Raw genomic sequence first — 24,442 nt, 5'->3', positions numbered from 1 at the left:
GAGTTAGAGAAAGAGAGAAATCACATTTTTTTATTTATGGCTTGTTGGCCAAAATCATCAACAAATGAAGTACATAGCAAAACCAACTACGACAGAACCGCTACAAGATATGAATGTAACATGTACGATTATGTAAACTTCTTCAGCAACAATGTCTTCGGGAAGAGATAAACGTCCTCGCGCCATTGTTGTTACTGAGAAAAATTCCTCAACAACATAATGACACAAATTCAACGTTGCTCGGCCCGACTAGCAAAAGCCAGAACAAGGGTTTTCATCCAGAACATGAAGGTTGTTGCAAATAGCATCTTCACAATGAATCTTGACATGGTCATGTCTGTTAGATCTGCCTGCTGACAATCACCATGGCCGTCTAAGACGCCGGACATGCCGTTGTACTGAACTAACCGTTGCCACTTTACACTGGTGTGAACGTATAATTTTTACTAAATGACCCCTGGGCCACCTTATTTTGCCAACTGACCCCCTCCCCCAAAAAAACTTATTTCATCGCGTGACCCCCCACATTCGCGTCGGACCACAAGGCACCACACTTGCACGTCGCCGCGCCCCCCGCCGAGGCGCCATTGGCCGACAATGATGACCGGCCGCCAGCGTGTCAGCCGTCAAACGCGCCTAGCCCGAAGGCGCGACCAGGCTCGATGAGCCGGACTTGTGAGCATGATCATGTTATCGCTGGGTCAGACTGTCTGATATGTCCGAGTACCGCTGGGTGTGGTAGCTGCATCTGGCTAACATATCGGATAGTCTAATGTGCTCCCACGATACGCTCGGCCATTCGGCGCGGTACGTAAGGCAGATAATCTAGCATGTTAGGTGGGCGCGGCTCGGTCGTTGTGGGCCATAGGTGCACGCGGCGGCGCCTAGTAACTAGGCGTTTATGCCAAAATTTAAAAATACCTTGCTAGGTGCTTAAAAAGTCAGACACTCCAGACCGCCATTAATGTGTGACTGCTGTGTGGGTCCACTATGGCATTGGAAGCGTCCTATTTAGTTGCCCAACCCCGGTGAAACCATCTGTCATTTCTCCCCCGCCGCCCCTCGTCATCCTCTTCCCCGCCGCCTGTCCTCCTCTTCCCCGCTGTCGCTCGTCCTCATCTTCGCCGGTGTCGGCCCCGCCACCTGCATGCGCCTCCGCCATGTAGGAATTGTTCTTGATGGCTTATAAGCCTAGGAAGGCGATGGTTGATCAGTACATGGAAGAACTGGAGCGGCAAGTTTGTGCGAAGATTGGGAAAGCAGCCTGTTGGTGGCAAACCCATTGAGGGAGGATCCAACAATCCTTCGTCTGATGTAAGTAATCCCATGGCAACATTTGTACTGTTGGTTGATTTCAAATCTGTAGGATCTATCGTTTGTGGGTGGTTACAAGATTTGATTTATGCATGTAGCATTACTGATTGAATCCTAGGTTTGTGTGACATTCTAGATTGATGCGTTGGTTCAAAAAGTCCGGATTCGTAAATACTTTATATCGTATTAGGTTTTCTAATGCGCAGAAGGCATCCTAAACCAGTAGTAATAAAATCCGTGATTGTAGTTTGGATTTGATACGGCCCCAATTGCAGTTTGGTTCAGTTATGTAGATCTACCAAAGCAGTTTGCTCGTATTTGAACATGTTGTCATGCGTTATTTGATTTATTCCCACATGCAGTTAGCAGATTCATCTGTTTGTTTGGATGGCATACATGGGTTATTCACACTGTTGTACACATCATTCTCTCCCTAGGTTGCTTATTGACCAATTTTATGGCACACCTAGTTTTGAATTGTATTAGTTAATTGGTCCTTAGATTGGTCATTCAGCAAACGGCATCGTGCCATGGCAAAATTTGCTGTAGCTGCCGACAAGGTCCCGGAGGACAATACTGTCCATGCCCTACGCACGCGCATCTTTGTGAAGTGCCAAGCGAGAATGGTAGGTGCACTGGCACGCGAGCAAACTCTAGCAGTTCGTTCACTCGTTGGCCTTCCTCCTAGAGAGGAGGATTTGGAGGATGCCGAGGATGACTCCAATAGCTCTGGCAGTGAGCAGATAATGCTCAACCCATATTGCGTTTTTGGCCGTATGCCGGCAGAGAAAATGGCAAGATGAAGAAGCGAAAGCAGAAGCGGAAGAAAGGGAAGCGAATGGGAAAGGGCGTATCTGAATTTCCTATGATAGCCATGGCTTAGCAATTACAATGTTGCAACATTTTATGTTTATGTAGATGAATTATGTACTTTGTTTTATCATTTTCTTGACATCATTTTGTATGGTGGTTTATTGACTTAGTTAATGCAATTCAGGCACTGCAGTCAACCAGTGGACCGTCCTGCTTACCACCGGCTGTGGATGCTGAACTAAGGCTTCTTGCTGTAAAAAAGCAGTATGTTATGTTTTATCATGTTATTGTATGTCATTCAACCCCCTACCCTGAAGCAACTTTCATGCTTATCTGAACTTGCTAAATGCACTCTACAGTGCCAGCAGTTAGTACAGTCTCAGCACCTGCATGTGCTTCTGTATCCTCTGCTGACAGACCCCGTAAGCTATGTTCATCTTGTTTTTACAATGACAACTTTCATTTACGAAATGATGTAAGCTGTACGTAGTTGTCATTAACAGGGCAAGTCGGCGTCTGAACTGAAAAAGCATTATGCTAGCATCGGTCACTTCCACTATGAGAAGAGGCCAAAGCGTTTTGTCAGAATCATGCAGGACAAGCGGTGCAAATCCCGTTTGGTATTACCCAACAGTGCAGCCTCTCTTTTACAGGCCAGCAATCTGAGCTTGCCTAGGTTTATCAATCTGGAGACGAGCACGGGCTGTGGTTGGCGTGTTGAGTTGAAGCAAGAAGATGGAATGCTGGAGTTGGGTGCGTTGTGGTGTGCCTTTGCCAAGTTCCATGGACTCAAGCTTGGATGCGTGGTTGAATTTGAGGTTGTACACCCTGAGCTCATGAAGGTAAACATCTACAATGAGGCGGGAATTGAGGTGACATACACACTGTGTGGCGATGTAAACTTCTTTACGTCGGATAAGTGAGCCTTTGTCATGTTAACTTAGGCTGGTAGTACTTGTGTCGTGCTTGCGAGAAGGTTTGCCTTGTCAATGCGTAGACCAAGATGATTTAAGTTGTGTGTCTTTTGTGAACTCCTTATGGTTCGTTTAAGGTGTCTGTCTACAGAATTTAAGTACCGTGACTGCTTATGGTTGATTTAAGGTGTGTTTCTGCAGAATTTAAGCTTAATCGAGTGGTTGTGCCCTGTAAAAATTATTTTTCTAGTCATCTTATTACTGAAAGGAGGGTTGGCCATCCCATTTGTCCGTAGTAACCTGGGCCCCTTACCCTATGTCATCCCCATTGAATCTGCCCTCGTGTTAAAAGTTTAGTGAATTTTTCATGGTGTCAATTGTTATCTGAATCTGTCATGTTGTTCAAAGTTAACTGATTTTTTTGGGTAAGCTAAAATTGTCCTGGTGTCAATTGATACTGAATGTTTCAGTAAACTCAATTTGTGCCAGTGTTGAGATAATTGAACTTGCACTACTGTGAATTGATAAGAGAATGTTGTACGCGCTGTGGCACCCCGATCTGCATGGAGCAGGGGGCCTTCGCACGTCCGCCCAGGATAACACCTGATGCACGATAGGTCTATGATACAACATTCCAGGTACAAGAATATTCATCAGACACATGTATATATGATTACATCATTGATGAATACAATTATCTGGCATAGCCCTAAGGCTATTTAAAAGGCGGCGAAAGTCTTGGTTTGGCGGCTCATCAACTCTGGCTGGGCTCCACAACTCACAGGACTAGCAAGATTACGGCCTAGCACGACAGAACAAGCAAACAATCCAGGCACGACCTACAAACTGGCATGACATGCCAGGTTAGTACATTGAATGTACTTGCAAGACAACCAAATACATAGCATCCAAACAAAAAGATGACAAAGCAAGAACCAAGCGCATGCAACAACCTATCTCATATCAATTACTAAACATGGCATGATATAGATCTACTAAGCATGAACAACATCATAGCATATACTAACATGGCAATAACATGGCATATCAAAACATGCTTCTAACATGACAATAGCATAACATAGCATATCATCTCAATCGTGGCATAATTTAGCATATCAATCAAAGCACGGCATGGCATCTGTTGGAAATATGCCCTAGAGGCAATAATAAATTGATTATTATTATATTTCCTTGTTCATGATAATCGTTTATTAACCATGCTAGAATTGTATTGATAGGAAACTCAGATACATGTGTGGATACATAGACAACACCATGTCCCTAGTAAGCCTCTAGTTGACTAGCTCGTTGATCAATAGATGGTTACGGTTTCCTAACCATGGACATTGGATGTCATTGATAACGGGATCACATCATTAGGAGAATGATGTGATGGACAAGACCCAATCCTAAGCCTAGCACAAGATCATGTAGTTCGTATGCTAAAGCTTTTCTAATGTCAAGTATCATTTCCTTAGACCGTGAGATTGTGCAACTCCCGGATACCGTAGGAGTGCTTTGGGTGTGCCAAACGTCACAACGTAACTGGGTGGCTATAAAGGTACACTACAGGTATCTCCGAAAGTGTCTGTTGGGTTGGCACGAATCGAGACTGGGATTTGTCACTCCGTGTAAACGGAGAGGTATCTCTGGGCCCACTCGGTAGGACATCATCATAATGTGCACAATGTGATCAAGGAGTTGATCACGGGATGATGTGTTACGGAACGAGTAAAGAGACTTGCCGGTAACGAGATTGAACAAGGTATCGGGATACCGATGATCGAATCTCGGGCAAGTATCGTACCGCTAGACAAAGGGAATTGTATACGGGATTGATTAAGTCCTTGACATCGTGGTTCATCCGATGAGATCATCGTGGAACATGTGGGAGCCAACATGGGTATCCAGATCCCGCTGTTGGTTATTGACCGGAGAGTCATCTCGGTCATGTCTGCATGTCTCCCGAACCCGTAGGGTCTACACACTTAAGGTTCGGTGACGCTAGGGTTATAGAGATATTAGTATGCGGTAACCCTAAAGTTGTTCGGAGTCCCGGATGAGATCCCAGACGTCACGGGGAGTTCTGGAATGGTCTGGAGGTAAAGAATTATATATAGGAAGTGCTATTTCGGCCATCGGGACAAGTTTCGGGGTCACCGGTATTGTACCGGGACCACCGGAAGGGTCCCGGGGGTCCACCGGGTGGGGCCACCTACCCCGGGGGGCCACATGGGCTGTAGAGGTGTGCGCCTTGGCCTGTATGGGGGAAGAGTCCTAAAGGGGGAAGGCACCTCCTAGGTGCCTTGGGGAGGTGGGACTCCTCCCTGGCCGCACCCTTCCTTGGAGGAAGGGCCAAGGCTGCCCCCCCCTCTCCCTTGGCCCTATATATAGTGGGGGGAAGGGAGGGCAGCAACACCTAAGCCCTGGCGCCTCCCTCTCCCTCCCATGACACATCTCCCTCCTCCCGCAGCGCTTGGCGAAGCCCTGTTGGAATCCCGCTACTTCCACCACCACGCCATCGTGCTGCTGGATCTCCATCAACCTCTCCTCCCCCTTGCTGGATCAAGAAGGAGGAGACATCGCTGCTCCGTACGTGTGTTGAACGCGGAGGTGCCGTCCGTTCGGCGCTAGGATCATCGGTGATTTGGATCACGACGAGTACGACTCCATCAACCCCGTTCTCTTGAACGCTTCCGCGCGCGATCTACAAGGGTATGTAGATCCACTCCTCCCTCGTTGCTAGATGACTCCATAGATTGATCTTGGTGACACGTAGGAAAATTTTGAATTATTGCTACGTTCCCCAACAGTGGCATCATGAGCTAGGTCTATGCGTAGTTTCTATGCACGAATAGAACACAAAGTAGTTGTGGGCGTTGATTTTGTTCAATATGCTTACCGTTACTAGTCCAATCTTGATTCGGCGGCATCGTGGGATGAAGCGGCCCGGACCGACCTTACACGTACTCTTACGTGAGACTGGTTCCACCGACTGACATGCACTAGTTGCATAAGGTGGCTAGCGGGTGTCTGTCTCTCCCACTTTAGTCGGAACGGATTCGATGAAAAGGGTCCTTATGAAGGGTAAATAGCAATTGTCATATCACGTTGTGGTTTTGCGTAGGTAAGAAACGTTCTTGCTAGAAACCCATAGCAGCCACGTAAAACAAGCAAACAACAATTAGAGGACGTCTAACTTGTTTTTGCAGGGTATGCTATGTGATGTGATATGGCCAAAAGGATGTGATGAATGATATATGTGATGTATGAGATTGATCATGTTCTTGTAATAGGAATCATGACTTGCATGTCGATGAGTATGACAACCGGCAGGAGCCATAGGAGTTGTCTTTATTTATTGTATAACCTGCGTGTCATTGAACAACGCCATGTAATTACTTTACTTTATTGGTAACCGGTAGCCATAGTAGTAGAAGTAATAGTTGGCGAGCAACTTCATGGAGACACGATGATGGAGATCATGGTGTCATGCCGGTGACAAGATGATCATGGAGCCCCAAGATGGAGATCAAAGGAGCTATATGATATTGGCCATATCATGTCACTATTATTTGATTGCATGTGATGTTTATCATGTTATTGCATCTTATTTGCTTAGAACGACGGTAGTAAATAAGATGATCCCTCACTAAAATTTCAAGAAGGTGTTCCCCCTAACTGTGCACCGTTGCGAAAGTTCGTCGTTTCGAAGCACCACGTGATGATCGGGTGTGATAGATTCTTACGTTCGAATACAACGGGTGTTGACGAGCCTAGCATGTACAGACATGGCCTCGGAACACATGCGAAACACTTAGGTTAACTTGACAAGCCTAGCATGTACAGACATGGCCTCGGAACACAAGAGACCGAAAGGTCGAGCATGAGTCGTATAGAAGATACGATCAACATGAAGATGTTCACCGATATTGACTAGTCCGTCTCATGTGATGATCGGACACGACCTAGTTGACTCGGATCATGTAATCACTTAGATGACTAGAGGGATGTCTATCTGAGTGGGAGTTCATAAGATGAACTTAATTATCATGAACATAGTCAAAAGGTCTTCGCAAATTATGTCGTAGCTCGCGCTTCAGTTCTACTGTTTAGATATGTTCCTAGAGAAAATTTAGTTGAAAGATGATAGTAGCAATTATGCGGACTAGGTCCGTAAACTGAGGATTGTCCTCATTGCTTCATAGAAGGCTTATGTCCTTAATGCACCGCTCAGTGTGTTGAACCTCGAACGTCGTCTGTGGATGTTGCGAACATCTGACACACACATTTTGATAACTACGTGATAGTTCAGTTAAACGGTTTAGAGTTGAGGCACCGAAGACGTTTTGGAACGTCGCAAAACATATGAGATGTTTCGAGAGCTGAAATTGGGATTTCAGGCTCGTGCCCACGTCAAGAGGTATGAGACCTCCGACAATTTTCTTAGCCTGCAAACTAAGGAGAAAAGCTCAATTGTTGAGCTTGTGCTCAGATTGTCTGAGTACAACAATCATTTGAATCGAGTGGGAGTTGATCTTCCAGATGAGAAAGTGATGTTTCTCCGAAGTCATTACCACCAAGCTGCTAGAGCTTCGTGATGAACTATAATATATCAGGGACATATATGATGATCCTTGAGATATTCGCGATGTTTGACACCACAAAAGTAGAAATCAAGGAGCATCAATTGTTGATAGTTGGTGAAACCACTAGTTTCAAGAAGGGCAAGGGCACGAAGGGATACTTCATGAAATGGCAATTCAGCTGCTTCTCTAGTGAAGAAACCAAGGTTGAACCCAAACCCGAGACTAAGTGCTTCTGTAATAAGGGGAACAGCCACTGGAGCAGAATTACCCTAGATACTTGGTAGATGAGAAGGCTGGCAAGGTCGATAGAAGTATATTGGATATACATTGTGTTGATGTGTACTTTAATAGTACTCCTAGTAGCACCAGGGTATTAGATACCGGTTCGGTTGCTAAGTGTTAGTAACTCGAAATAAAAGCTACGGAATAAATGAAGACTAGCTAAAGGTGAGCTGACGATATATGTTGGAAGTGTTTCCAATGTTGATATGATCAAGCATCGCACACTCCCTCTACCATCGAGATTGGTGTTTGCGTTGAGCATAGACATGATTGGATTATGTCTATCGCAATACGGTTATTCATTTAAGGAGAATAACGGTTACTCTGTTTATTTGAATAATACCTTCAATGGTCTTGCACCTAAAATGAATGGTTCATTGAATCTCGATCATAGTGATACACATGTACGTGCCAAAAGATATAAGATAGTAATGATAGTACCACCTACTTGTGGCACTGCCACTTAAGTCATATCGGTATAAAACGCATGAAGAGGCTCCATGTTGATGGATCTTTGGACTCACTCATTTTTGAAAAGTTTGAGACATGCGAACCATGTCTATTGGTGTATATGCATGAAGAAACTCCATGCAAATGGACCGTTTGGACTCACTTGATTTTCAATCACTTGAGACATGCAAATCATACCACATGGGCAAGATGACTGAAAGCCTCGTTTTCAGTAAAATGGAACTAGAAAGCAACTTGTTGGAAGTAATACATTTTGATGTGTGCAGTCCAATGAGTGCTGAGGCATGTAGTGGATATCGTTATGTTCTTACTTCACAGATGATTTGAGTAGATGTTGAGTATATTTACTTGATGAATCACGAGTCTGAATTATTGAAAGGTTCAAGTAATTTCAGGGTGAAGTTGAAAGATCGTCGTGACAAGAGGATAAAATATCTATGATATGATCATAGAGATGAATATCTGAATTACGAGTTTGGCACAGAATTAAGACATTGTGGAATTGTTTCACAACTAATACAGCCTGGAACACCATAGTGTGATGGTGTGTCCGAACATCATAACTGCACCCTATTGGATATGATGCATACCATGATGTCTCTTATCGAATTACCACAATAGTTTATGGGTTAGGCATTAGAGACAACCACATTTACTTTAAATAGGGCACCACGTAATTCCGTTGAGATGACACCGTATGAACTATGGTTTAGAGAAACCTAAGCTGTCATTTCTTAAAAGTTTGGGGCTGCGACGCTTATGTGAAAAAGTTTCAGGCTGATAAGCTCGAACCCAAAGCGGATAGATGCATCTTCATAGGACACCCAAAACAGTTGGGTATACCTCCTGTCTCAGATCCGAAAGCAATAAGGGATTGTTTCTAGAATCGGGTCCTTTCTCGAGAAAAAGTTTCTCTCGAAAGAATTGAGTGGGAGGATGGTGGAGACTTGATGAGGTTATTGAACCGTCACTTCAACTAGTGTATAGCAGGGCACAAAGAGTTGTTCCTGTGGCACTTACACCAATTGAAGTGGAAGCTTATGATATTGATCAGGAGACTTTGGATCAAGTCACTCCCAAACCTCGTAGGATGACAAGGATGCGTACTACTTCAGAGTGGTATGTAATCCTGTCTTGGAAGTCATGTTGCTAGACAACAATGAACCTACGAGCTATGGAGAAGCGATGGTGGGCCCGGATTCTGATAAATGGCTCGAGGCCATAAAATCCGAGATAGGATCCATGTATGAAAACAAAGTGTAGACTTTGGAAGAACTACTTGATGGTCGTAAGGCTGTTGAGTACAGATGGATTTTAAAAGGAAGACGGACAATGATGGTAAATGTCATCATTAAGAAAGCTCGACTTGTCGTTAAGATGTTTTCCGACAAGTTCAAGGAGTTGACTACGATGAGACTTTCTCACTCGTAGCGATGCTAAGAGTCTGTTGGAATTATATTAGCGATTACTGCATTATTTATGAAATCTTGCAGATAGGATGTCAAAACATTGTTTCCTCGGCGTTTTTTTGAGGAAATGTTGTATGTGATACAAACCGGAAGGTTTTGTCAATCCTGAAAGATGCTAATAAGTATGCAAAGCTCCAGCAATCCTTCTAGGGACTGGAGTAAGCATCTCGGAGTTGGAATGTATGCTTTGATGATGATCAAAGATTTTGGGTTTATACAAAGTTTATGAGAAACTTGTATTTCCAAAGAAGTGAGTGGGAGCACTATAGAATTTCTGATGAATATATGTTGTTGACATATTGTTGATCAGAAATGACGTAGAATTTCTGGAAAGCATATAGGGTTATTTGGAAAGTGTTTTTCAATGGAAAGCCTGGATTAAGCTACTTGAACATTGAGCATCAAGATCTATAAGGATAGATCAAAACGCTTAATGGTACTTTCAAATGAGCACACACCTTGACATGATCTTGAAGGTGTTCAAGATGGAGTTCTTGCCTGAGTTGTAAGGTATGAAGTTAAGACTTAAAGCTCGACCACGGCAGAAGAAAGAGGAAGGACGAAGGTCGTCCCCTATGCTTTTATCATAGGCTCTCTACAGTATGCTATGCTGTGTACCGCACCTGAAGTGTGCCTTGCCATGAGTCAGTCAAGGGGTACAAGAGTGATCCAAGAATGGATCACAGGACAGCGGTCAAAGTTATCCTTAGTAACTAGTGGACTAAGGAATTTTCTCGATTATGGAGGTGGTAAAAGAGTTCGTCGTAAAGGGTTACGCCGATGCAAACTTTGACACTAATCCAGATTATTCTGAGTAGTAAACTGGATTCGTATAGTAGAACAATTGTTTGGAATAGCTCCAAATAGAACGTGGTAGCTGCATCTAGGAGCTGACATAGAGATTTGTAAAGCACACACGGATCTAAAAGGTTCAGATCCGTTGACTATAACATCTCTCACAAGCATAACATGATCAAACCCAGAACTCATCGGGTGTTAATCACATGGTAATGTGAACTAGATTATTGACTCTAGTAGACTCTTTGGGTGTTAGTCACATGGGGATGTGACCTTAAGTGTTAATCACATATCGATGTGAACTAGATTATTGACTCTAGTGCAAGTGGGAGACTGTTGGAAATATGCCCTAGAGGCAATAATAAATTGATTATTATTATATTTCCTTGTTCATGATAATCGTTTATTATCCATGCTAGAATTGTATTGATAGGAAACTCAGATACATGTGTGGATACATAGACAACACCATGTCCCTAGTAAGCCTCTAGTTGACTAGCTCGTTGATCAATAGATGGTTACGGTTTCCTAACCATGGACATTGGATGTCATTGATAACGGGATCACATCATTAGGAGAATGATGTGATGGACAAGACCCAATCCTAAGCCTAGCACAAGATCATGTAGTTCGTATGCTAAAGCTTTTCTAATGTCAAGTATCATTTCCTTAGACCGTGAGATTGTGCAACTCCCGGATACCGTAGGAGTGCTTTGGGTGTGCCAAACGTCACAACGTAACTGGGTGGCTATAAAGGTACACTACAGGTATCTCCGAAAGTGTCTGTTGGGTTGGCACGCATCGAGACTGGGATTTGTCACTCCGTGTAAACGGAGAGGTATCTCTGGGCCCACTCGGTAGGACATCATCATAATGTGCACAATGTGATCAAGGAGTTGATCACGGGATGATGTGTTACGGAACGAGTAAAGAGACTTGCCGGTAACGAGATTGAACAAGGTATCGGGATACCGATGATCGAATCTCGGGCAAGTATCGTACCGCTAGACAAAGGGAATTGTATACGGGATTGATTAAGTCCTTGACATCGTGGTTCATCCGATGAGATCATCGTGGAACATGTGGGAGCCAACATGGGTATCCAGATCCCGCTGTTGGTTATTGACCGGAGAGTCATCTCGGCCATGTCTGCATGTCTCCCGAACCCGTAGGGTCTACACACTTAAGGTTCAGTGACGCTAGGGTTATAAAGATATTAGTATGCGGTAACCCGAAAGTTGTTCGGAGTCCCAGATGAGATCCCGGACTTCACGAGGAGTTCCGGAATGGTCCGGAGGTAAAGAATTATATATAGGAAGTGCTATTTCGGCCATCGGGACAAGTTTCGGGGTCACCGGTATTGTACCGGGACCACCGGAAGGGTCTCGGGGGTCCACCGAGTGGGGCCACCTACCCCGGGGGGCCACATGGGCTGTAGGGGTGTGCGCCTTGGCCTGTATGGGCCAAGGGAACCAGCCCCAAGAGGCCCATGCGCCAAGAGATGAGGGAAAGGAAGAGTCCTAAAGGGGGAAGGCACCTCCTAGGTGCCTTGGGGAGGTGGGACTCCTCCCTGGCCGCACCCTTCCTTGGAGGAAGGGCCAAGGCTGCGCCCCCCCTCTCCCTTGGCCCTATATATAGTGGGGGGAAGGGAGGGCAGCAACACCTAAGCCCTGGCGCCTCCCTCTCCCTCCCATGACACATCTCCCTCCTCCCGCAGCGCTTGGCGAAGCCCTGTTGGAATCCCGCTACTTCCACCACCACGCCATCGTGCTGCTGGATCTCCATCAACCTCTCCTCCCCCTTGCTGGATCAAGAAGGAGGAGACATCGCTGCTCCGTACGTGTGTTGAACGCGGAGGTGCCGTCCGTTCGGCGCTAGGATCATCGGTGATTTGGATCACGACGAGTACGACTCCATCAACCCCGTTCTCTTGAACGCTTCCGCGCGCGATCTACAAGGGTATGTAGATCCACTCCTCCCTCGTTGCTAGATGACTCCATAGATTGATCTTGGTGACACGTAGGAAAATTTTGAATTATTGCTACGTTCCCCAACAGCATCATGTAACTATGCTGAATACAAACTACCGGTCATATCCAATGCAGACATAACATGTTAACCTTATGCAACCATCTCTGTTCTGCCATGGTTCTTTAAATGTAAACAAATTACTCATGCAATGCAACCAAACTTGTGCTCTTACCAACGGGTTGCCTCACAACCGAACGGTGATCACTCACGGATCACAAACGAAACCATACTCGGTTCAACGGGTTACCATGTAACCAAACGGTGATCACTCACGGATCACAAACGGAACCACACTTGGTTCAACACTCATCGAGACCTCGTCTCGTGATCATATCAACACATCATCGTGATTACTCACGACTGTCTCATAGTCCAAGTCACCACATTATTTGTTACACATTATTCATCAACTTAATTATTTCAGGTTTATCCTCCATTTTGACCAAGACCCGATAGTGTGACCTACTACGAACAGTGTGGCTATCGATAGACTTAGTAAACACTCTCGCAGAGGTAGCACACTTTACCCACACCACGGAACCCATGGCCTCGTCATCCCATTCGGGTGGACCAACGGCATTCTCTCGGCCATGACACTCTCTCGGCTACTCCGACTCACTCCTCATTGGGCTAAATCCTGGGTGGACCCATGCCTACCAAAGGCACCAACATCCACCGTCGTGGCAAAACATAAACGGTCCCAAACGGGGACATGAGCTCAAAAACAAACCCGAGCACACAAGGCTTATGTCCGCCTACCTGATCAGGGTAGCGTGCGCCCATAACCTTCCCTCGTTGGAGGCACCAGCGAGAGGCATGACAATAGATCGCATTAAGGCCTTCCCATAAAGGCAAATGTGGCTGCACTGAAGAAGTTCGATTTGGTGGCACTATGTCTTGATCCCATCGATGACGGAGGAGATTTGTTTTTATTAAGTCATGTTATTATCTTCTCCATCATCATCAATATGCAAGCATGATTAACATGGATGCAACAATGAGCATGAACATAACAATGCATGAACAAAATACCAAGCTACTCGAGTGAACAATCATAGCATAAAGAACATGGCAATACCAGTTACTAGCATAGCAATGATGTACTACAATCATCATAACATTTATATTAATGACATGGAAATAAAGTAGAGTAGTGACATGGCATTATAAATAACAACATCCTAATTAGCATGGAAAAAGATATCATGAAAACACAAGCATGCATGATAAACATAACACATAACAGAATAACTGCAGATGAAGATGATAAGAAGCGACTGCGACTACACACACAATGTGCAAGCAAAGTCAACATGCAAGTTCGGGGCTCATGATAAGAGGTTGGCTGCTTGCCTGGGGGTCGACAAATACTCCGGGAAGAAGTGTGAAACGATCACGGAAAGATTTTGCCGGAAACAATTCTCTCTTGGAGGGGGCTGTTTACGAGCAAGGGCAAAGTGGTCATTTTCACTGTGTGAAAACATTATGAAAATGGTACTAGGGGAAAGATCTCGTTGAACAGAGAAAGTGAGCACTGGAATCACGTAAATCGGAGCCACGGTTGAAAAGTTGTGGCCTTTCACTTTTTAGGCAGAAAAGAGGCTGAAACAGTGAACGTTCGCAAAACAACCACTTCGACCGGTGGGGCTGAGATGAAAACGCACTTTCCAGAATACGCTTTCACGAAGGGAAAGCGCCTTCTAGTGCGAGGCCGCGGCAGAATACGCCTTCCCCAGGGGCAAGCGTACTACGCGGAAGGCGTCTCCACTTAATCTAGTCAACGGTCCCGCCACGTTAGCACTGAGACAATGACAGGCGGGGCCCACGGCCTCTCCTCTCTCCACCACCTGGTTCTTCTTCTCCATCGCGACACAGAGGTAGAGGAGCGCCACGGCTCTCGCGGGAGCTGGCGACTGGCGGTACGGGAGGGCCGGGCGACGCGCACAGGATCTTTGCCACTCCACGCCGCGCCCGTAGGTAGCCTTGGAGGGGCTCGGGGCGGCCTGCAGCGCCGGGACTGTAGAGGTCCGCGGCGGCCAGAGAGCTTCGGCGGGAAGGCACACAGGCTGGGCTCCCTCACCGTAGTTGAGGGTGGCATCGGCTCCATAGGGTCCAGAGGAGGGTATGGACGCCGAGGAGTGGCAGGGGGGCCATGGACCGGAAATGGTCGAGGGTATGGCGGCGATGGCTCGGCCATTGGAGGGGATGGGGAGCTCTGAGGCTTCGGGGAGGAGTTGTGAGTGGTTGGGGAGGGTTGTGGACTGTGAGGGAGCTCAGGAGGGATACTTATAGCCGCACGGAGAGCTCGGGAAGGAGGGGAGGAGGTGGCACGCGGCTGGCGACGTGTCCATGCGTCGGCGACGGATGTAGTGTCGGCAGGCACTGCCAAGGTTCATGGGAAGCGGCGGGAAGGCGACGAGGAGGATGCAGCCGAGCAGCAGAGGCTCACGGAGCAACGCAACGCCAAGGAGGCTCAGGGAGGAAGAAGACAGATGAGGAAGGCGATGGTGCACACGCGCGCTCACTGTGCGGCGTCGGTTCCAGCTCGTCGGGGAAGAAAACGATGGGGGAGAGGAGTCCAGCAGGAAGAGGACGTCGAGGGGGAACTATAGGGCATTAATGGGGAGGCCAGAGCCGGCCGGAGCAGCGCTGCCTTCGACTACATTCGTAGACCACCGTTTTGGCTGGCTGCTCTCGTGGTCACCATGGACAACGCACACTATGTCATTCTACTCCATGCCAAACCATGTCTACAGCGTAATCCATCCAAAGTAGAGTATTACTACGGTAAAGAAACGAGCAAAGACAAAGGGAGCTAAGTAAACTAAGCTTCACAAGTTGGCTGTAGCAAGCTTGACCACATTCTGGAGATAAAACCAGAGAGGTTAAAAGTTAAACTTGATGTTTGGGAGGTTCGGGTTAGTAAGGACTACGATCCTGCTAAGTTTGAGGTGATTTAGACAACTATTTAACATAGTTGCTGCTCAACTGCCAAATCTGGCCCAGAAGCTAATTCATAAAAAAAACACTCACTAGGTGCATTGGATTGGGCTAAAACTTGGCAAATCTTGATGATTTGGGCATATAATGATGTTGTAAAAATTTCATACCATCTGGAGCTTCCAAAATGGTACTTCCTTCACATCTATTATTTCTGCCCAGAAACTTCAGAAAAATCCTCAGGGAAAATGGCTATATGAAATGAGCCAACATCTTGTGGAGATAGGTTATATGAGTAGGAGAAGACTTGGGAAAAGTTTCAGCCATAATGGAGAAAGATATAATATACTTGCTTCACAAACTGAAAATTTAAACAGAAACCAAGAATTGCTCCTGTGCTCACATAGTTCGATGGAATGAGCTGAATTTTGGAGGAGGGTGATGATATCGTCATTAGAGACTGATGGAAAAGTTTCATCTCATTTTGATCATCTATGAGGGTACTTCCCTCACAGAGAAGCAATCTGAACAGAAACTTCAGAAAATTACCAAGGAATATTGGATAGATGGATTGAGCTGATTTTTGGTATCTAGAGGTCATTTAACAATGTTAATCACCCTGAAAAATTTCAGCTCCAATATATCAAGGGTTAAAGCACTTCCTTTGCAAAAATTTCAGACATGGCAGAAACTTGCATTGGGCCATGTGCTCAAATTATGATCTTTGAAGCATGGTTTTGGATGGAAATGGTGAAGAGATAGCAAGTACAAGCTCCATAGATTATTAGGGAATTTTCCTTGCTATAAAAATGGTAGCTCCTTTGGAAAATGGCAGAAATGCCATATTGGCTTAACATATGAAAAGGCAGTTTCCCTTATTTAATTATGGCCAATATTTTTGCCAGAGATAGGATTAGACATAAATATCATCTCCACAAATTTTCATGAATTTAGGAGATGACTAGCTATGCCTTTGAATGTTATTCCTTAGATAGACAAGAAAAGGAATAAATCTCAAATGAAAAATATTGCATAGGACTTAGCACTATTTTTGGATATCCAAGATTTTGGAAAGGTAGGAGGGTCTTTGAGAACAGATGGGATGATCAATAGATCAAGGAAAATGATGGCTCCTTTGCAAGCACAAAGGAAATATTCAAATTCCAAAAATTGGAATTAGGGTTTGATGGATTTGAGATGATGCAGATGAGGTCTTGCCCAGTAACAAAGACATGAGCAAGGTTTTGAAAGGTTGAAAATGACAAGAATTGTCAGAGTCATCCAGCAAACTTAGGAGAATATTTGAAAAATGATTGCCAGGAAGGAATAACAACACAAAAATTGATAACCCAATTTTGGGGCTATTACACGCGCCTACTCGGTTGGCATTTTAGGAGGTGTGCAGTAATATTGGACCGGTCGGTCACTATGAGCCGTCTAATCAGCTGGCATGTCACACTTATACCTTATCTGCTGGTTTGTCCGGGCAGGTGTCCTGTCACGCCCATGCGCCAGGTGCTACAAGGAAAGTAAAATAAAAGCCGGATGACCAGGGCCAACTTTTTCAGCATGCAGAGCCTGCGTGTTCCCGATACACGCCTCTTAATTTGTCGTTTTAATAGGCGCTTTGGAAATGTTGGACGGTCCAATTCTCCATAGTCCTGACTATGTGGGCCACACTGCCCTTCTCTCATTATTTATGCGGTTGCGCTCTCCACTCTCCACTCCTCCGAAACCCCTTTCTCATCATCACTCTCCTCCTCTCCGCCGCTCCCACACCCACCCCCCTCCCGTGGGCCATGGACTCGGCCAAGATCAAAGAAGAAGAAGATTGGGGGAGTTCTATCCGAAGCTTCTGGGATGGGCAGTACACATGGAGTGAGAGATTGGCGGCGGAGATAGCTGGCGGCAGTCGGCAGCGAGATGTTCAGTCCAGCAACACCAATGTGCCCCATACTGTAAGTAATCCGCCCCGTCATTCTTGCTACAACTGATTTGCATGCTAGGTTTTGTCAAATCTCCCGTTGTTGCCTGTATTCAAATAGATAGATTTAAGGTGGCCGTTCCAATCTAGGATGATTTGCATGCAAGGTTTCTTATGCAGTTATTCCTTTCAAACCGCATGGAATTGGTCACAATAGATTAATTTTAGAAGCTACGCTTAATCCTCATCAACATTTGATACAGATCTTCTTACCTTTAGAAAAGAACTTTTAGATTCACCCCAAGCACATAGAACCGCCTAATTCTTGGCCATTGCACTTTTCTGATGTACTATATGAAATGATGCCTATCCCTAATAAGGAACTACCGTAACCACAAAAATGCACGATTACGATATTGTAATGTGGGTTTTCTAATAGCAAGTCACTACCTAAAGATTTGATCATAATGTACTATGTTGTATGGCTTGTACTCTAACTAGTCCCCTATTCTTGCGGACTGCTAAATGAATGTAGGAGGTTAAAATGGAAATGGAAGAACCGAACCATGCGTTGGCAGCACCGCGCGTCTCAACGTTGGCAGAGATGACTCTACAGGGATCCTTGCTACTAGCAGAACATGAGAAGAAAAGACAGAGAGATGTTTTGTCTGGTTGTACGAAGCAAGCAAGTGTCGATGCGCCCGCCGGTGTAAGAGTCTATTTGGGACTGCTCTGCTCCTTAAAATTCAGCTTCGCTCCAGAAAACACAAGCCAAACGGGGTAGCTCCACGATATGCCGCTCCGCAAAAAACTAGAATCTGGGGTACAACTCCCAGTTTTTTTATGAAGCTCTTTAGGGGGTGCTCCAAAAAACTCTAGAAGCTGGAGTTTGGTGGAAATTACCCACCACTGCCACTAGTAAGTGGATACCCCTTCATTTCTTCCCCCTCAACCAATCAAATAGATCCTTTCCACCAAATTTCTCATTCTTGAAGCTGGAGCTAGATGGCAGCTAAACATTCTCTTTTGTAGTACTACAACTTCTAGATGAAACTGCTCTAGAGTGAATTTAGTGGAGCGAAACCAATTTTTGTGAAGCGGAGCAGTCCCAAACAGGCCCTAAGTAACTCGCACTGCGTTAAGTATAGATGCAGCTCATTTGTCGCTTGAACCTACATTCATAGCGTAATTTCCTCCTTGCAAGATGCATGTCTCCATGGACTTGCATGTTCTCCTACTGCTCCTGCTGTAGTGCTTCAGTGTTCTGCTTTAGCTCGTCCTGCTCACCAGAACTCCCAAAACGACCTCACAATAAGCTGCTGAAGAACCTGTTTTTAGACAAGACGGTGGTTGTGGATATTCTCAGGGCACGCAGGAGTGATTACAGGGATAGGTGCCGCCCCTTGAAAACTGGGCATGTTCCTGATGTTCATACTACTAGCCGTTTTACGGTTCAGATAGATTTAGATCAGAATCTTCAGCTGTTCATGCTGCCGAAAGGAGTCGAGAAAATCTTCAGGGGCATAGTCCCTCGGTGCATACAGTTGTGCAGAAGCCCTCATTGCCACCGGAACATACATTTGAGCCGCTATGAGGAGAAACTGGTCTTCAATGATGTCGAAGCTGGTTGGCGGAAGTTTGCAGATCACCATGATCTCAGGAATGGGGACATCATCACCTTCACCGTGGTTGATGCGAACAAGCTGGATGTCAAAATCTACAGCGAAGTGGACTTGGTGCAGAAGAATATCAAGTGTCGTGACCACAAACGTTTCACTATCCCGCCTCGTACATGATGAAGTGAAGTTTAATGTACTTAGTGATAGCATCACTGGTACGCGTCGGTCCTAAACAAACAGTTTTTAACCCCTTTCCGCGATGGCATTTGGAACCATCGCCAAGTGAGTGTGGGCGATAGGGGGGTCCTTCCCACACGACCCAGAAACTGTTGGGGATATGCCCTCCTGGCATACACGCTCGGCACAATGAGGTCGTGTGCGACCGGGGAGCACTCAAATACAGAAATATGTATAGTAGTGCTCAAAAAATACAATTATACATGTGAAATCATTTTCGATCGTAAGTACATCCCACATAGTCAGTCACCACTAAACATTTCTGTTCGTATATACATCCCACACAGTCACTACAAGGAAACCGTTTGCGCCAGGTGGCGTAACGCAAACAGTTTTGAAGAGAATGTCGTGTGTGATTGTTCATTGATCCAACATGGTTTATTCCTAGAAACTGTGCGCGTTTCCTGAGGTCATCGCCCATGGTGTTTTCTCATTAACCGTTTGCAATAAGAAACCCCAATTAGCAAGCTAATTGGCCAATTAGCTGGCTAATTGCCCTATTATTAATAATCCATTTACTAATCTAATTGACATTCATATTAAGCACATAATATATTCCATTTCCATATTAAGGAAGCATGATTTCATAATTGAAATACATTGGAGTACAATATGATATAGCTTCAGCACTCAGCTACCCCATTACACAACTGCACCAGCAGCAAGTTTCACATGCAACATCTAGAACCTTTTGAAATTAGCATCATAGATGGTACATAGAGAGATGCATCTCATCTGGAAAACTGCTGAAGCGGAAGGCGAATATTGAGCCTTCATTCATGTTGAAGGTCTTTCCAACTTTAGGCCAGTAACTGTGGATGATTGACCGTCCATCCTTTGACCTCTTCAGGAACACTTCAATATTGAACCGTGGGTCTTGTACGAAAACTTTCCTCGCCTCCTGACCACAGAGGTGGTTTGAGAGGTAATCATCAGTGAACCCTGAAAACAAGGATGCACATAAATATCTTCTCTATATTGGAAACGGGGCAAAAGAATAAAAAAGGCAAGGTATAATAGTTAGTACCATCTTGTAAACCTTAGTGCTTCTCATTGTTTCCCTTCAACACAAATAAGGTAGTTAGTCATCAGGTTAAGTAAGGATTCGCATGCTATCAGTAAAATATGTTGATGAAAAATAAGCACATTGCAGATTCATCAAATTAATTCAAGCCACATGGAAAACCTATTTATCCAAACCAAGCATGATTAAGAACTAGGAAATATAGCACTTGTATATGTTTCTCATGTATTAAGTGCAGCCAAATTTGATTTATTCCTCACATGGTATACAATAACAGAATGCAGCCACAACAATTGAACATCGCATTGCAGAATTGAACCAAACAGTTAACTAAACGCCACAACAAATGAACCAAATGTTAACTGAGCACCACATTGCACAATATAACATACTCCTAATAGAAGATCAGACAGTTAACCAAACCAAGCATGCTTAACAACTTGGAAATATAGCAATTGTATTTGTTTCTCATGTATTTAGTACATCCAAATTCGATTTATTCCTCACGTGGTATACAATAACAGAATGCAGCGACAACAATTGAACATCGCGTTGCAGAATTGAACCAAGCAGTTAACTAAACACCACAACAAATGAACCAAATGTTAACTGAGCACCACATTGCACAATATAACATACTTCTAATAAAAGATCAGACAGTTAACCAAACCAAGCATGCTTAACAGCTTGGAAAATATAGCAATTGTATTTGTTTCTCATGTATTTAGTACAGCCAAATTTGATTTATTCCTCACATGGTATACAATAACAGAATGCAGCCACAACAATTGAACATCGCATTGCATAATTGAACCAAGCAGTTAGCTAAATACCACAACAAGTGAACCAAGCCACAACGAATGAACTAAGCAGTTAACTAAACACTAATTGAACAATATAACATACTCCTAATAGAAGATCAGATAGTTAACCAAACCAAGCATGCTTAGAAACTTGGAAATATTGCACCCTGAAGAATTGAACATCACATTTGCAGAATTGAACCAAGCAGTTAATTGAAGACCACATTGCACGACATATAGAACATATACACTATAGCAGAAGATTGCATGGTAAAAGTAGATAGCACAATTCACTAGAATTTGTTAAGGAAAGGCAGTAGCTAGCAAATTGAATATGGGTCCTTATAGTGAGCTAATAAGACAAGCTACTCCTCATTATCGGAGATATCGATGACGATTGGCTCCTTGGACATGGAAGAGGGCGAGGCCTCCGCATCGTGGGTGCCCTCGTTGTAGTGGTGAGTTGCCTGAGCTGCTCCAGGCACCAACCTGCTCTCTCTCGAGATGAGGTAAGCACGTGCACACTGAGAAAACACCTTGTAGTCTTCTCGAAGGCACCGACGGTGGCCTCGAGAAAACGCCACGAACTGTCATTTAAAGCAGCCAACCGTGTCGCGATGTCGGCGCGCGAGGCGTCAACGGTGGCCTCGACGGAGAGGTGCTCCTCCAAGATCTAGGGGTCGGCATGAATGGCAGCCATCGCGACCTCATCCGTGCGTGCGACCGCGATTTGGTTCTCCGCTGCCAAATGCTCCTTGAGATCCTGGCTATACTACGTGCACCATGACTTAGGCCGGTGCATATTTGGTGGAGGGGTCGGTGATTTGGGTGGAAGGTGTCACGCTCATGCTGGTGGTCGGGGCATGTGGGATGTGGAAGGAGGAGGATGGGGGTCGAGTGTGGATTACCTGCCTAGATAGGCGAGGCCGAGCAGCATGAAGGAGGTTGCCGGCGAGGAGGCGGTGGCGCTGCAAGCAAGGAGCGAAGGTTTCAACTTGGAAAGGAAGGCGGAAATAGGGGAAATGTGGCTTTTGGTAAGGGGGAGGGGGCGGGGAGGTAGATATTTCCGCGGAAGTCGAAAATTTGGAATCGCTTCAGCGAAAAAACTGGCGCGCGAAGTGTCATCAAACACAGTCCCTTATTCAGAGCGGGCTGTGGACTGTAGCCGTCACACCTTCTCGCATAAGCTGTATGCGTACTATACTCCGACGGTGCTCCAAGATATTTTGTGCTGCATCTCACACGGTTGGTTATAATAAACTGTGTGGGATCAACTTGATTTTTCGTCTTGATTTGAGTTACATAATGGGGTCACAGCGGCCATGGACGGTGTTTGAATTGCTTGACCTTTTATCTGCAATGATCATAAAAGAATTGGAATTATTCATGGTTCCTTTGGACATTTTTATGCATTAAGTGAGTTTTCAATGCATTTATGTGCATAATTCAAATTTGAACTACATGCACATGCTCCAGTCCATATAAATTGGATGAAAAATCAAATCTTTGTCCTTGGGTATATGCTTAGGTCCCATGCAAGAAATGGGAATGAATTTCAAACACCAGGGCACCGTTGATTGCCGGCAAAACATTGATATGCCTGGTTTTTAAATTCTAGTAAATCCAAAATTCGTTTGAAATTCATAAAACTTGGCATGCTATCATGGAGCAGCATCAACATGTCGTGGTAATTTTTTTGTCCCATTTGGCGCAGGTTTGGGTATATGCTTCTCATAAACCAGAGCTTCTCACAACAAGCATGATGGTTTCGGTAGGGAACGCCCCACCTTTGGGGATGAAACAACATCCATTGCCTCTTATTGCTTTCAAAAAAAATTCTCGTGTCAACATAGAACAACAGGAGTGTTGTGTTATTTTTTGTGATTTTTCGGGGTTCGTTTGGACATTTTTATGCATTAACTGAGTTTTCAATGCATTTATGTGCATAATTCAAATTTCAAATACATGCACATGCTCCCATGCATATAAATTGGTTCAAAAATCAAATTTGTGTCCTTAGGTGCATGCTTAGGTCCCATGCAAGAAATGGGAATGAATTTCGAACACCAGGGCACCGTTGATTGCCGGCAAAACATTGAGATGCCCGGTTTTTAAATTCTAGTAAATCCAAAACTCGTCTGAAATTCATGAAACTGGGCATGCTATCATGGAGCGGCATCAACATGTGGTGGTAAATTTTTTGTCCCATTTGGGGCAGGTTTGGATATATGCTTCTCACAAATCAGAGCTTCTCACAACAAGCATGATGGTTTCGGTAGGGAACGCCCCACCTTTGGGGACGAAACGATATCCATTGCCTCTTATTGCTTTCAATTTTTTTCTCATGTCAACATAGAACAACAGGAGTGTTGTGTCAATTTTTATGATTTTTCAGGGTTCGTTTGGACATTTTTATGCATTAACTGAGTTTTCAATGCGTTTATGTGCATAATTCAAATTTGAACTACATGCACATGCTCCAGTGCATATAAATTGGTTGAACAATCAAATCTGTGTCCTTGGGTGCATGCAATAAATGGGAACGAACTTCAAACACCAGGGCACCGTTGATTGCCGGCAAAATGTTGATATACTTTGTTTTTAAATTCTAGTAAATCTAAAACTCGTCTGAAATTCATGAAACTTGGCATGCTATTATGGAAGGGCACCCGACATGCCGTGGTATTTTCCGTGTCCATTTTAAGAGAAGGCGCACTCGAATAATGACAACCAACAAAGGCATTTTGAAAAAATATCTGCCACTTTAATATCTCAAACATTTGTATAATTCAAACCGTGTTTGTTCGGTTAACCATTCATGTGATGCCACGTGTCTTGGTTTTAATGGCTATAGGAGGTGCCGTGTGGACAACTGCTTGATTGAACGGGAGGCGTGCGAGCGCAGTCCGGTGCGCAGGCTCACCGGGAATCGTACAAGTTGTTTAACGCATGATCTGTGCATCTCTTCAACGCAAACGGTTCAGATTACGGTATGCAAATTAAAGCCAGACTTAGGTCCTAAGCCAAGAGACACTGTGATTTGTCAAAATATGCAGCTAAAAATCAATAGCGCTATCTATTTTTTGCAACTAAAATTCAGTAATTAAGCATAGATTTCATTCATACTAGAGATTAAGCAGTCGTTCTCATCGGGAAGTGAGACAGCCTTGGACCGCTGCCCGCCTCGCTCCCACTGGTCTATATTAATGGC

General features: G+C 44.7%; 1 long non-coding RNA gene across 2 annotated transcripts; it reads left to right on the top strand.

The window, feature by feature from the left end:
* The first annotated feature begins 976 nt into the window (after window positions 1-976).
* Window positions 977-3,282, top strand: LOC125543568 (uncharacterized). Of its 2 annotated transcripts, XR_007298573.2 has the most exons (3): window positions 1,032-1,314; window positions 2,312-2,549; window positions 2,631-3,282. It is a non-coding gene; the product is annotated as an uncharacterized LOC125543568 (long non-coding RNA). The 2 variants fall into 2 exon arrangements; XR_007298572.2 differs by having other exon boundaries at window positions 977-1,314; window positions 2,312-3,227.
* The last annotated feature ends 21,160 nt before the right edge of the window (window positions 3,283-24,442 follow it).

Source organism: Triticum urartu, chromosome 3A, assembly GCF_056163025.1.
Source record: "Triticum urartu cultivar PI428250 chromosome 3A, HENAU_Tu73, whole genome shotgun sequence".
NCBI lineage: Eukaryota > Viridiplantae > Streptophyta > Magnoliopsida > Poales > Poaceae > Triticum > Triticum urartu.
The sequence above is the reverse complement of the archived record's forward strand: the minus strand, read 5'-3'. Positions and strand labels throughout refer to the sequence as shown.